The sequence below is a fragment of the Hemicordylus capensis genome, chromosome 4, assembly GCF_027244095.1.
Source record: "Hemicordylus capensis ecotype Gifberg chromosome 4, rHemCap1.1.pri, whole genome shotgun sequence".
Classification (NCBI taxonomy): Eukaryota; Metazoa; Chordata; class Lepidosauria; order Squamata; family Cordylidae; genus Hemicordylus; species Hemicordylus capensis.
This window is the reverse complement of record NC_069660.1, coordinates 208,342,280-208,356,398: the sequence shown is the minus strand read 5'-3', so window position 1 is coordinate 208,356,398 and position 14,119 is coordinate 208,342,280. Positions and strand designations below refer to the sequence as shown.

The 14,119-nt window shown below is 43.7% G+C and overlaps 1 protein-coding gene across 24 annotated transcripts in view; it reads right to left on the bottom strand.

Moving 5' to 3' along the window:
* The window catches only part of FARS2 (phenylalanyl-tRNA synthetase 2, mitochondrial), a 393,182-nt gene that overhangs the window by 100,399 nt on the left and 278,664 nt on the right, over positions 1-14,119 (bottom strand). The gene's annotated exons all lie outside the window — the stretch shown is intronic.

The following is a 14,119-nucleotide window of genomic DNA, read 5'->3' as shown; positions in this document are numbered from 1 at the left end:
ATCCGAGGTGAAATCGAATCACACTATTTATTGGCAATATCCATGGCGAGTACACATTTGGAAACTTCAGAGATTCAATCATAGGAACACAAGAATATAGGAAGCTGGCTGGGATTAGAGACAGGGCCTTTTTGTTGTGGCCCCTCGGCTTTGGAACGCACTCCCAGAAGAGCTTCACCATGCTCCCTACCTCAGTGTTTTTAAGAAACGATTGAAGACACATCTTTTTAGAGTGGCTTTAAATATTTTATCTGCTGCTATTTCTCGTGGAATTCTTAGTTTTTAGTTTTGTATTTACAATTTATAACTTTAAATGTGGTCTTAGCTTGGTCTTCTAACTTTTTAAAATTTTATTAATCTTTATTGGGTTATCATGTATATTTTTTATTAATGTTGTAATCCACCCTCAGCAGTAAAGTACTGGAGAGGTTTGGTATAAATATTTTAAATAAACAATAAAATAAAATAATAGTAATAATCTATAAATATATTAGTTATCCAGTTGCCCGTCACCAATTTAGGGTGACCTACTCCTCCTCCATGTGCTAAACTACAGGGTTTTTTTTGTCCTTGGCTACTCTGGCCAGTTTTTTATTTCTTTTTAGGGCACCCTGCTTATCTTTCATAAATATTATCTGTACTTCTTAGGACTGCTTCTAGTAGATACAGGGTTGTCAACATTTGAAATAAATAACCTTCACCCAATGGCAACTGGATGAAGCCCTACATAAAACCATGAGCAGGTTCGGGGGCAGAATGAAGGCACAGAGTAGGGAAAGAGCGCAGAGGCGTAACTATAGGGGGGCAGGGGGGGCACGTGCCCCGGGCGCCATCTTTTCTGGTCACATGGGGGGCGCCACCATGACAATTTTTTTTTATTTTTTGTTAATACAAATGTTTCCTGCTCAGTGCAGCAGCGCTGCAGCAGTCAAGGGAGCGCGTCGGCACCCCCTCCCCCACGAGCGGTCCCTTCCGCACCGCCCGCGCCCCCCCCATTGCTTTGCTGTTGCCTGGCGGCCAGTCAGTGGCCTGGCTTGGCGGCGGCGGTGGGCGCTTGTGAGGAAAAACCTAAGTATAATGTAGTATGTTGGGGGCATGGGGGGGCACCATTTCAGTGCTTGCCCCGGGCGCCATTTTCCCTAGTTACGCCTCTGAAAGAGCGAACAGCCCTGTAGAGATATGCTCGAATCGTTTTGGTGCCTCTTTGGGGAGGCGCTGAAATGATTTGGCTTCCTGCAGCTGAAACATTTTGGCACGGGGCAAGGGGCACCTTTAAAAGGAGGCAGGCAGGTCCTACCTGCTCCTCTGATGAGCTGCCGGCGCCCCACACCACCCCATTGTGGCACTGTCATTCTTTAAATCTAACTTTAAAGCAGCAGCTGCGCTGCTGTCCCACTTAATCTGCCATACTGATGGTATGCTGCTGTCAGCATGCAAATGGTGTCAGTGCATGTGTGGTGATGGTGAGACAAGGGGTTGAATTTGGACATCTTGGTGTGTAGGCACCCAGGACAGCTTGGTCTCACTGGGGCTAGTTCCCATTGCCTCTGCATTCCTTCCCCCTACTCTGTTGCCACCCACGTGCCTACTGCAAAAAAGCCAAAGTGGGGGCCACACAGGCACAAGCAGGCATGGTCGCACGGCGCAACTTGTGCTCAGCCTCCGCCAGCATGCAGGAGAGAACGAGGGAGCAGGAAGGCGGTGAGAGACAAAGGCGTGCAAGGCAGTGGTTGAGGGAGAGCACCAGCCAGCTACAGAGCCAGTCGGCAGTGGGCCAATGTGGAGGGGAAGGCGGGAGGGCAGCAACAGCAGGCATATCTCCAGCACAGGAAGAAGTGGATGAGGGGGTCACTGAAGGAGATGAGGTGTTTTGCAGCCCGTCGGTGGGCTGAGCCCCACCAAAGGGGAACAGATGGAGGGAGGCAGCTGGCATCTCCAGGCAGAGGAGGCTGCCCCTGTGTGCCAACCAGGTGTCTCTGGCATGGCACAGACAGCATGGGCAGTCCAGCAGTGGCCCACAACTCCTCCACACCCACCCGGGAGGGAATCTGGGAGCCCCAAGGCCTGCAGGAGAATGGACCTCTGCGTCACCTGCTATCTTGTTCCCCTTTCACAAGGTGAGGTTTTGTTTTCTTTCTTTCTTTCTTTCTTTCATTTTTGGTCTGGGGAGGGAAACAGGATAGAAGACAACAAAGGGCAGGAGTCCAAACAGAATCAAGGTGCGGGCTGCTCGAGGTGGGCTGTGCCAGTCGGAGTCAATTCTGCACACAGTAATTAAGCTTGGATAGTGAAGCACCCTGCATCAAATGCGTGCGCACAACCCTAGCACAGAGCCCAGCAGATTTTGCCAGGTCCAGGGGTGGAAAAGTTGTTTTTTCATCTAGGGTGTACAGCTGAAGTAACTGAAAAATCAATAGGGGGATGGGGCGGGGGCTTGCCTTTCTTTGGTGGCAACTGGCAACAAAAGCAAAACATAAAATACAGCCATTTTATATTCTTCTTTCATTTTTTCTGGTTAGTCAGCAACCCTAATTAGAAATCACAGGCCTGCAAAACTTGGGTGCCACCAAATCAAACACAGCCTACCAACCATATACATTGGTCCATCAGAGGTTCAATCAATCTGCTGTTTTTGTGGTCTTCCTAGGACTAAATATGGTGGGGAACTATTAAGTATCTGGCAAGCCCCTATACAGAGCTGGTGGGCTGCATAAGACTTTCAAGGTCACAAATGGTACATGTCTCTGATAGGAGAAGAGCACCGGTGAAAAGAGCCAAGCTAGGTGGAAATAGCTTTGACAATAGCTCTCTGTTCTTCTACACTCACTCACTCACTCACTCACATATCACTTTCATCTTTCCATTTCCCCTATTTCTCCCCCACTTTCCTAATCATTGGCTTCCGATGAAATCAAACAGACAATTGGAACTATTATCCAAATATCACAGAAGACTGATTAGTACTATTTGGTTTTTTGGGACAGGAAAAAAAATATCATCATCTTGAATCTTAAGGGGCACTGTGTCCTCACAATGTTTCATGATTATAGAAAATTTAATTCACACTCTGTGCAATTAACTTTAACGCAATCTGTCCTTCAAGAGTAACTTTTTGTGAAAAGGTAAAAACAAGCTAATTTCTAAAATAATAAAAGGAACTGAGTGGGTAGGGAGAATATTCAAAGTCATAGTAAAATCCATATTCAAAACATAAGCCAACAAGTGACTACAAGATGGTAAGTGATGTTCCTAGTCCCCAAACAAAGGCCAGTGTCAGTGTTGCAGAGGTTTTGATATATAACCACCAAAACACCACTTAGCTTTGCTATATACTGCATTGGCTGAAATTGTGGTCTGAATGGCTGCACAGGTCTTGACATTCTGCATCCTCTCTATCAAATTATGGTGCTTGTTAGAATGTATTTCTTCACACTAGGTTTTATCTGATTTGTTCTGTGACCCAGAAAATCTCAGGTTCAAATCTCACTTCAGCCAGCAGTTCACTAGGCAGCCTTAGGCAAGCCAGGCTTTCTCAGCCTGAGTGCCCAGTCTGCAACAGGGGAATAGTTCTGTTGACAAACCTTGCAGGGTTGTTGTAAGAATTATTGAGATAATAATATGTGAAGTGTTTTGAACACTCAGTGATCATTATACGAATACAAATAATAATATAGAGAAGTCATTATTCTGATTACTATATCTGGAGAGAATAGGAATACCACAGTTGAGATACTGCAAGTACATTTTTACCTACTACCCCACCTGATATAGATATCTCTAGACGGTGAGATACATATTCTTGCAAGTTCTCCAGGTCAGTAGGACTATGTTGAAAACAGACAAGTGCCACATTCCCATACATAACACCAAAGGATTTTGTGAGTCAAGAGCCCTATTCAGATGTTAAATAAAAGATGCTGTACTCAGCAGCAGCAATATAGGAAGATGCTGAAAGGCATCATCTCATACTGTGCAGGAGATGGCAATGGTAAACCCCTCCTGTATTCTACCAAAGAAAACCACATGCCCCTGTGGTCGCCAGGAGTCGACACCGACTCGACGGCACAACTTTACTCATGTACAGTGTCTAAAATGGGGTAGGACATCCCGCCCCGGCTTTGTCACTCATCCCCGTCTCTGTGATGCTCATGAATACACTGGTGTTTAACTGAAGAGGCAAACACCCACATCCACAGATACCTCTTTACTCCACACCATTGACCCTTGGGAATGGCTTTTGGATGGGCTCAGGAGATTGCAGCAGGGTACATGGAGAGAATGGTTTGCTCTAACTCACTTGCACAAGCCCTGTTCTAGATGCCGCTTGCCACTTTTAAATTAGGGCTATGACAAATTTTCAGACACAATGGCAAACATTTTGAGGGCAAACATAAGTGCTGAAAAATACTCCAACCTATCACCCTGCTCATTTCCCCACCCACCCCCAGTATTCACCACTGTTCATTGTTGTTGTAAAATCAGTTGCTCCCTGAACAGTTACTGCATTGCTGCTATTATTTATTTATTTATTTATTTTTGCTTCACTCTTCTTTCTGGTAACAGTTATGTCATCATGGAGCCAATCAATTTTGCTATGTAATGACATCAATGAAGACAATTCAGAGTGAGGGTAATGCTTCCTGAATCACACTGCTCATACCCTGAGCCAACTGGTAATCATGCTCACAATTCAGAGTGATTACAGCACATAGCCAGATTTAGCTGTGCAACTCGGCCACTTCATAGTGAGGGCAATGTTTCCTGTATCATATTATTCTCACAATGAATGTTTTTCTGTTCTTAAAGTCCCCCCTTCCCATCTCAATGACAGAGGCAGCTTTTTGCAGGGGGGTTAAAATGTTCGCAAAAAGCACCACCCTGTTTTGGCTCAGCACTGCTTTTGATCCATTATGGATTTATTTCAAAGAGGTTTTCGACATACTGCTAAGCAGAAGTTGCTGTTAAGACTGTAAAACACCAGGCTTTCTGCCAACACTAGGCTCTGATGCAGCTGAGCAGGCAGCACTACAACATAAAACAAATACAATTGAAAAAGAAAATGAAGGAATTGGGTGGAGGTGAAAAGGAATGGAAGGAGGTGAGAGAGAAGAACAAGTCAATGCCAACAAAACAATATAACAAACCAAGGGCTTGGTGAGCAGACATTTGGCTTCTAGTTCTCTTTCATATCAGTAATTCAAGTGACAAATCTATGACCACCAATAGATTTTGTTTTCAGTTATGCAATTCTTAAAGAGAATTGTATAACTGAAAACAAAATCTATTGGTGGTCATAGGTTTGTCGCTTGAATTACTGATATGAAAGAGATATCCAAGCATAAAAGGTGCAAGTGTGCATAAACGAGTATATGCTACAGGGTAATGTGTATATACACAAGATATACACAAGTCATACTTGGCCCTATCCACCCCCAACACAGTACCTCCAGTGACTATTGCTGGTGTCTATCTTATGTTTCTTTTTAGATTGTGAGCCCTTTGGGGCCAGGGATCCATTTTGTTTATCTTATTTATTTGTTATTTCTCTGTGTGAACCGCCCTGAGCCATTTTTGGAAGGGCGGTATAGAAATAATAAAAAAAACTCATGGAGTGAGCGCACGTTCACTTGACCCCTTTCTTATTTTAAACACAAAAAGCAGGGGAGTTATAGAAGGCCTGGTAGATATTATAAATGTTTCTCTGAGAGAGGGCAGGAAACCTCCCTGTCTTAAGGAGACAATCATTAGACCTTTTCTGAAGAAGTCTGCATTGAATCCCTCAGAGTTAAGCAACTATAGGCCTGTCTCCAACATTTCATGGTTGGGCAAGGTAACTGAGAGAGTGGTGGCATCCCAGCTCCAGGCAGTCTTGGAGAAAAGTAATTATCTTGATTGATTTCAAACTGGTTTTTGGACGAGCTATTGGGTAGAAACTGCCTTGGTTAGCCTGATGGATGATCTCCAACAGGGAATTGACAGATGGAATGTGACTCTGTTGGTCCTTTTGGATCATTCAGAGGCTTTCGATACTATTGACCATAGTATCATTCTGGACTATCTAAGAGGGTTGGGAGTGCGAGGCACTGCTTTGCAGTGGTTCCACTCCTCCCTCTCGGACAGATTACAGATGGTGTCCCTGGGAGACTGTTGTTCTTCAAAACATGGACTTTTATATGGCATCCTCCAGGACTCCATACTGTCTCCAATGCTCTTTAACATTTACATGAAACTGCTAGGAGAGATCATCAGGAGATTTATTTATTTATTTATATCTACGTAAATTGCTGTGGGAACTTTTGTTGAAAAGTGGCATATAAATATTCTCATCCTCTCTCTCTCTCTCTCTCTCTCTCTCTCTCTCTCTCTCTCACTCCCCTCATTTGGTACATTATGTTATCAGTTTGCTGATGACACCCAAATCTATTTATCCAGGTCAACATCATCAGGAAAAGGCATAACCTCCCTAAATGCCTTCCTGGAGGCAGTGATGAGGGATAACAAACAAACTGAATCCAGATAAGATGGAAGTACTTATTGTTCAGGGTTGGAACTCAGGAGACAATTTTGATCTGCCAGTTCTAGATGGAAGTAACACTTCCCCAGAAGGAACAGGTACGCAGTCTGGAAGTGCTTCTGGATCCAAACCTCTCCCTTGTATCTCAGGTTAAGGCGGTGGCGAGAGGTGCTTTCTATCAGCTTCGGCTGATATGCCAGCTGCATCCGTTTCTTGAGATAAGTGACCTCAGAACAGTGGTACATATGCTGGTAACCTCCAGACCTGACTACTACAATGAGCTCTATGTGGGACTGCCTTTGTACAAAGACCAGCAGCCAGGTTGGTTTCTGGGTCATCTCGAAGAAACCATATTACTCCTATATTAAAAGAACTATACTGGCTACCAATAAGTTTCTGGGCAAAATACAAGGAGTTGGTTATAACCTATAAAGCCCTAAACGACTTAGGCCCAGGGTATTCAAGAGAACATCTTCTTCACTATGAGCCCCATCACCCACTGAGATCATCCAGGGAGGTTCATCCGCAGTTGCCACCAGTTTGTCTGGTAGCTATACAGGGACGGGCCTTCTCTGTTGCCACCTTGAGACTCTTGAATGCACTCCCTGCTGAAATAAGAGCCTCCCCATCTCTGATAACCTTTTAGACGTTTCTAAAGACACATTTATTCACCCAAGCTTTTTAACTAGACTTGTGGTTTGAAATTTTTAAAGTCCGCCCCCCCCACCCCCGGTTTTAATTTATGTTGCTGTAAACCGCCCAGAGATAGAGGTTTGGGGCAATACAAAATAAATGAATAAATGAAATAAAATATGAATGAATGAAGAGTCTATGTGTGAACACAAGAAAGGTAAAGTTGCAACCTGTCAATATTCAACTGGTATACAGGTTAGGAAGACAGATGTTCTTCAAGAATAAAAACCATTATTTGGTACATCTCGTTGCTTGTGGCACATTATAGTCTGGATCATGGCAACTAATCTTTAGGAAGTCGATGCATAGCAGATTCTCCTGTAGGTCAGGAAATTGGTTTTGGACCTGGTTTCAGTCTATGAAGTATAGATGAATAATCCAGACAGTCTAATGAACAATTATACTTAAAAGTCAATTCTGAGATGGGACAGACATAATGGGGGTTGTATCCTTACCTCATTAGTGTAATTGCAGTTTCATCTGCCACTTACTTTAATGAGGTTCAGATTTTGACTGTATTGTAGGCAGCTGAAAATGGCTTAAAATGGACATAAGGAAGTCATACATGAAACAACAATGATAAAGAAAATCAACTGGGAGTTCTCATTTGTGCCTTTGCATAATGCAAAGCAATATCCAAAAAAAGCTGGAAGCAACAGTTTTAATAGATGCAAGGAAAAAGCACAATGGGTAATGCACACAACACTCACTGATTTAAAATATCACTGAAGGCACACACATCAGAAAATTCTAAAATGAATTTTAGTCACAACATTGACGACACTTTTACTATTCATTGGCACTGAATAAAACGCAGCTGATGAAAGACTTATAGTGAACACAAGTGACATCACGGCGGGGGGGGGAGAACAGAAATTATCTTGTTTGTCACTTATGCTCAATAGAACTTGTATTTCATTTACAGTTTCATTTCAAATTTGGTACCTTTTCAGGTTTTGATCTTTTGACTCCATTAGCAGGCACAGAACAAAAGGCAGCAGCATGATAGTGTTCCAGGCTGCCCATGATAATGTTACCTACTAGACTACGCGAAGGGAGACATAATGGAGAAGTAAGCCACTGGAGTAAAACCACAGCAACTCTCCCAGTTCCCTGTGTTGTAACAAGACATTCTTAATGAGCTGCCATCACAGTGTCCTGAGGTGTCTTTCTAACCACTGTATATCTACATCCACTCTGGGGAAAGGTTGTTGTTTTCTGTAAGGCCATTCCGGGTTCTTCATGTCCATGTTTAGAAAAGAATTACTGCTACCAAATATAATTTGGAGTCCCATTGTTCGTTTGCTGGAAATTGGTGGCTTCAGCTTAGAAATTTGTGGCACAGCTGAAAGGAAGTAGAGATTATGTGCAAACCACAAAACCCATTAGAAAAGTGATAGATTACCAATGAGATCCCACTGCAAATGCAATCATCTTTCATCAGAAGAAAAAGGGAACACAAAACTATTTATCTGTGGTGCCTGGGAGGCACATGTGCTGCTTAATGCAACAGGTGGCCTACACCTGTTGGGAGATAGATAATTAGAGAAAAGAATCAGAAATTCCTCTTTGCCTTTCTTTGTGTTTATTTTTGTTGATCCCCAAGGCAAAATGCCAACTCACTTTGTCTCAACAGAGTGCAGCCAAAAAGGGCTGAATGCATGCCATATCTCTATTGTTGGTGGTCAATGCAAGGTAAAGTAGTGGGGAATGGGGGACCCATCCACTACATCTGGGAGTATTTTAATCCCCAAAGGCAACGTTTCTTCAACATTTTGAACTTTAACCCCTCTCCAAACAATCATTCCACATTTGAGCACAATTTGCTGGTGTGCAGCTCTTTACTGTGCACTTGGATCAGGATACTAATCTGACACCAGCATTTTAAGAAGTAAAATTACTTCTTAAAGTAAAGTAATAAGTAAAGTAGGAAGTAAAATAAAAGTAAAACCCTCCTTAACAGCATGAAATATTAGAACAAAGCAACAGCTTTTCCTGAGTTTCCTTGATCTCAGGTTAGTATGAATACAATCATACCCAGAAAAGGAAAGTGAATTGTTAAGGGTTCTCGGCTAGGGGTGTTCAGCTCATTCAGTTCTTTCCCCCCTCTCTGGAATTTCATTTCCTTCTCTCTCTGTATGTCACTCTAGGACTGTCTTATCTTTTCCTTGGAAGCAGTAGTAGTGATTGCAATGTCAGACCTCAGCAGATAGGGAGGAAGCCTTCATTTATCTCAGAATGCCCCTCCCTATGTAGAATTTCATGGTCTTCTTCCAGGTGTCCATATGTATGCCCCAGGGGCCTGCCCCACAGTTTGAGAACCTACACCACAGGGTACTGTTTTTCAGGGACCATAAGGCATACTGAGAGTCCAGACAGCCTTGCATCTCCATTTTCTTTTCATATGAGAACCTCCAGGCTGAGGAGAAATGTGGATGCTGCAAGGTGAACTGTTTTGACTAAGGGTGTATCTGCCTTTGACCTCTTTGAGGGAAATTGGATGTACCAATTCAGAACTTCCAGTCTGTTCAAGTCATACTGGTACTGTACTTCTGTGCTTAACTCAATTGGAGACAAGGGCTGCAGAGATGGCCAAAGATATTTTAGTGGCTGAGGCAGAAAATCCAAGTAGTACCCCCACAACGATAAAAATATAATTTCTAAATATTTGGAAATTTACTACCCTTTCATGTTACTTCAGAATCTGCTGCCTGAGGTGAGGCATCTCACTCTGCTTAATAGCAAGTCTTAAGCACCTACTGTACTATTCATGGAAACAAAAGAGGATACCTGCAGCTGAAATTGTGCATGGAACTGTGCCTCCATTTTTCCCCAGAGATGTCCTGTTAAGCCCTAAAGTGCCAACCAAATGCAGAGGTATCTCCCTTCACTATACTTGGGGCACAGTTTTCTTCCCATGAAGGTTAGCCATAAGAAAGCCTAGGAATATTTGTTGTAATGTATTCAGACAGATTAAGAGCATAACTTTATTTATTTTATAGAACAAGGGCACACGGAGCCTCTCTCTCAAGTGGCCCAAATAATTTTTTTAACATGATGTCACCCTAGGGTCTCCAAGAACTTCTAAGGCATTTTCTAAAGCACTTCACAGGAAATACCTTAGGAATCAATGTTGCGATTTATGAAGTGCTTTTAGCAGGCAGAGGTCTGGTGAAGAGTGACTAAATAAATCACTTTGAACAGGAGGCTAGGGAGGCAAGTGGGTTCACAAGCTTCTGTGCCTCTGACCAGTTCCTCTGGGGTCCCCCCACTCTCTATTGTCCTATGGTATTTCCCTCCTGTACCAGATAATTAGAAGCAGGTGAGAGATTAAATGCACTCATATAGATATGAACATGTTTATCGAATATCAGAGCTTTGCAAATAGACATTAAACAGCATTCCCAGAAATTATAAAAAAAAATCAAAGGTAGTTAAAAACAAATCTGAAGGTTACAGAAACACACAGTGTTAGCTGTGAGTGGGAATGAACGTGTGTCTGGCCCAGTTATAAATCTTTGACCTGGATATCAGTTATTCCTATCTGTAAAAAAACTGCTTCCATCCCTTCCTCCAACTCAAAGCTTCTCCATTTATATCACGGCATTTATATCACTGTCTCTCTGAAGAGCTGCTCAGACGCTTCATCAACAACTTCATCTTCAGGCACCACTTTAGGCTTCACACTTCTTCCTGAGCACTACATTAAGGGAGACATCCTGAGAGAGTTGTATCTCAGGAGGCAGGCAGGGGTCAGTAATACTGGTGGTGTCAGCAGCTCATCTGTTATGTGATTCAATAATGTTCTTTTCAAGAAGTACAGGTTCGATATCAGTGACAGAGCATATGCCTTGTGTGAATCATGCTCCAGGTTGAATTTCCAGCAATTCTAAGTAGTAACTGACAAGACTAGATGTACTATTGATGCCTATTTTCTTTCTTTCTTTTTTAATTAGTAGTATTAAAATTAATTAAAAAGCCACTTAATGGCGCAGTGAGGAAGCAACTTGCCTAGGGAGCAAGAGGCTGTTAGTTCAAATCCCTGCTGGTATGTTTCCAAGACTCTGGGAAATACCTATATCAGGCAGCAGCGATATAGGAAGGTGCTGAAAGGCATCATCTCAAACTGCATGGGAGGAGGCAATGGTAAACCCCTCTTGTATTCTACCAAGAAAAAACAACACCAGGAGTCGACACCGACTTGACAGCACAACCTTTAATTAAAATTAGGAGATGGTTAACGTGCAGAGCTGCTGAAAGGGTTTTCAGAGCCCAGTTTAACCAAGCTGCCTCTTCCCAATACATTCCTACTTCCATTCCCCAACCTGATCCTAACATGGGGATAAGGTGAGTGAGCCACTTCTTGCCCTGAAACATAAGGAGCATATTAGATTTCACCGTGAGGCTGTATGTCTTCCACATCAGTGGAAAGAGAAGCACTTCTGAAAGCCCAAATATTCTGAGCTTAGAGATTCACTACAAGTTCTGCTCAGCAGAAAAGCCCTTCTTTGCCCGGCTCCCTGCTAGAGAAGATTTAGAAAGGTGGCATGTGAGTCGATCAGTTGATATGAACCACCCGTTGCAATAACAGCAGAGATTTTGCACCCAGGCCATACAAACTCTGAATGGCTAACCCACATGGTAGACTATCCGTGCTTTTCTGAGGGTAAATGTTACTAAAACAAGAGCAAGTGACCAGTAAGTAGGGGTGTGCACGGAACCGCGGAGCTGCGGTCCAGCACTGGGGTGGGGGGGTTCCATTGAGGGCAGGGGAGATTTTACTTACCCCTCCGGCGCTTTCCACTTTTGTCACCGTATTTACTTTAGCAATTGGGCGGCAGGATATCGCCCTGCCGCCCCTTTCTCCCCACTTGGCTGCTCCGGTTAGAAATTGGGCGGCAGGATATCTTCCTGCCGTCCATTTCCCCGCTTGGCTGAAAAAGGCTTTGAGAAGCCTTTTGCGCGTGCACACGCGCAAAAGGCTTCTCAAAGCCTTTTTTAGCCAAGCGGGGAAACGGACGGCAGGAAGATATCCTGCCGCCCAATTTCTAACCGGAGCAGCCAAGCGGGGAGAAAGGGGCGGCAGGGAGGTATCCTGCCCCCCCCCCATTTCTAACAGCCGGAGCAGCCAAGCAGGGAGAAAGGGGAGGCAGGGCGATATCCTGCCGCCCAATTGCTAAAGTAAATACGGTGACAAAAGTGGAAAGCGCGGGAGGGGTGAGTAAACCCTCCCCCCGCCCTTAATGGAACCCCCCACCCCATCTTCCCGAACCGAACCACCCCGTGTCCGGACCGGTCCGGAGGCTTATAGAATAGCCTCCGGACCGGTCCGGGCACATCACTACCAGTAAGCTGCCATGGAATGTAAGCCCATGGAAAGATCATCTTCTGATACACAGTGTACTTCTGAAGACTCTGCATTCTTGTGTGGTGTGTGTGTGTGTGTGCGTACGCATGCACACACGCAAACACAAACACACACCACACACTGAAGTGTAGGTAACTGAACAATGTCCATGGAAAGATCTATGAGAATTGGTACTGAGTGCTGCTCTGAGGGCATGTCCAGATGGCAGCTGCTGGTGCTCTCCGTCTGGTACTGTGGATCCCCAACTCTGGAAAATATTGGTGGAAAAAAGGCAAACAGCTTTTCTTTAAAGATGGTCCCTTGCTCACTGAAGGAAGCTATACTAGTCATTCAAGATGTGCATCCTGTCCTGGTTTTACACTCATCAATACCCATCAGCCACATAGACTAAAAGGGGAACCAGGAAATGGCGGAGCATCCTATTGTGCATCTGCAAGAATTGGATATTGACAATGCACATCCAGGGCCATGAAGCTGTGCCCATAAGCTCTGCTTCTTGTCAAAAGGATGGGTTCCTGTACCTGTGCCTTGTACATGTATTGAATTAATGAATGATCCTTAATTAACAGTATGTCTTTATCAAGCAATACTAATTTTAAACAGATCCTTCAACTATCCAAAACAAGAACATTCCAGATGCAGGGAAACTGGAGTAATGGTCTGGAAATGTGTTCCACTATGGTATTTCCTTATTCCTACTTATATGACCAAAAGCACAAGGTAGGGAACAACATATTGTTGCTTAATAGGATTCATTCCTTGGTGGGTCCTCAGGGGCTTCTCAGGGGCAGTTATAATCTACCAGCCAAATATGAATTTTTGTATACGTACCAACTGTGAAACAGAATATTAACCCAATTGATCATTACAATAGTCATAACAGTAAATCATACACATAACTGTGTGCTTGAGCAAGTGCTTTTGTTTTTTAAGGTGGCCATTTAACACTGCAGATTAAAATTTTCCAAACTGAGGGGTGTAGATGGCTCATATATAGGAGCTGGCCTCAAAAGTACATCTAACTGCAAATGTAACATCAACCCAGCTATGCTATTTTATGGTAGTGATTTAGGACTAGATTTATGGAAATAACTGGGTATTCCCTGGCTGGGTTTTAAGCTCATACTAAGTTGCAAACAGCTCTACCATCCCCTAACTCCCTGAAGCTCATTCAAATCTTTCCCTGCAATTTCAGCATATGATTTGTTAGTATGGCAATACATTTTACCCAAATAAGCACAGGTCCCCAGCTCTTGGTTGTCAAGTAATATGAATGTGAGGATGGAAGATCATTTGTAGGGAAGAACTAAAGGGCACAAGTGAGTGCTTAGCCCTTCCACGGCCCACTAGTTCTTTACAATCATTCCCCAGGCCACCTGCCCCCTTGCAGCTTGGCTGGTGAAAAAATAGGTGGGAAATAGCCTTGAGGAAGGGGTTGTGGGGAAGAATCAGCAGGCCAAGGAAGGGTTCCCAATGCCTTTCTCTACACACGTGAGTGGGCTTGGAAACCTGTTTACCTGTCATAAATCTGTTAGCTCAGCTAA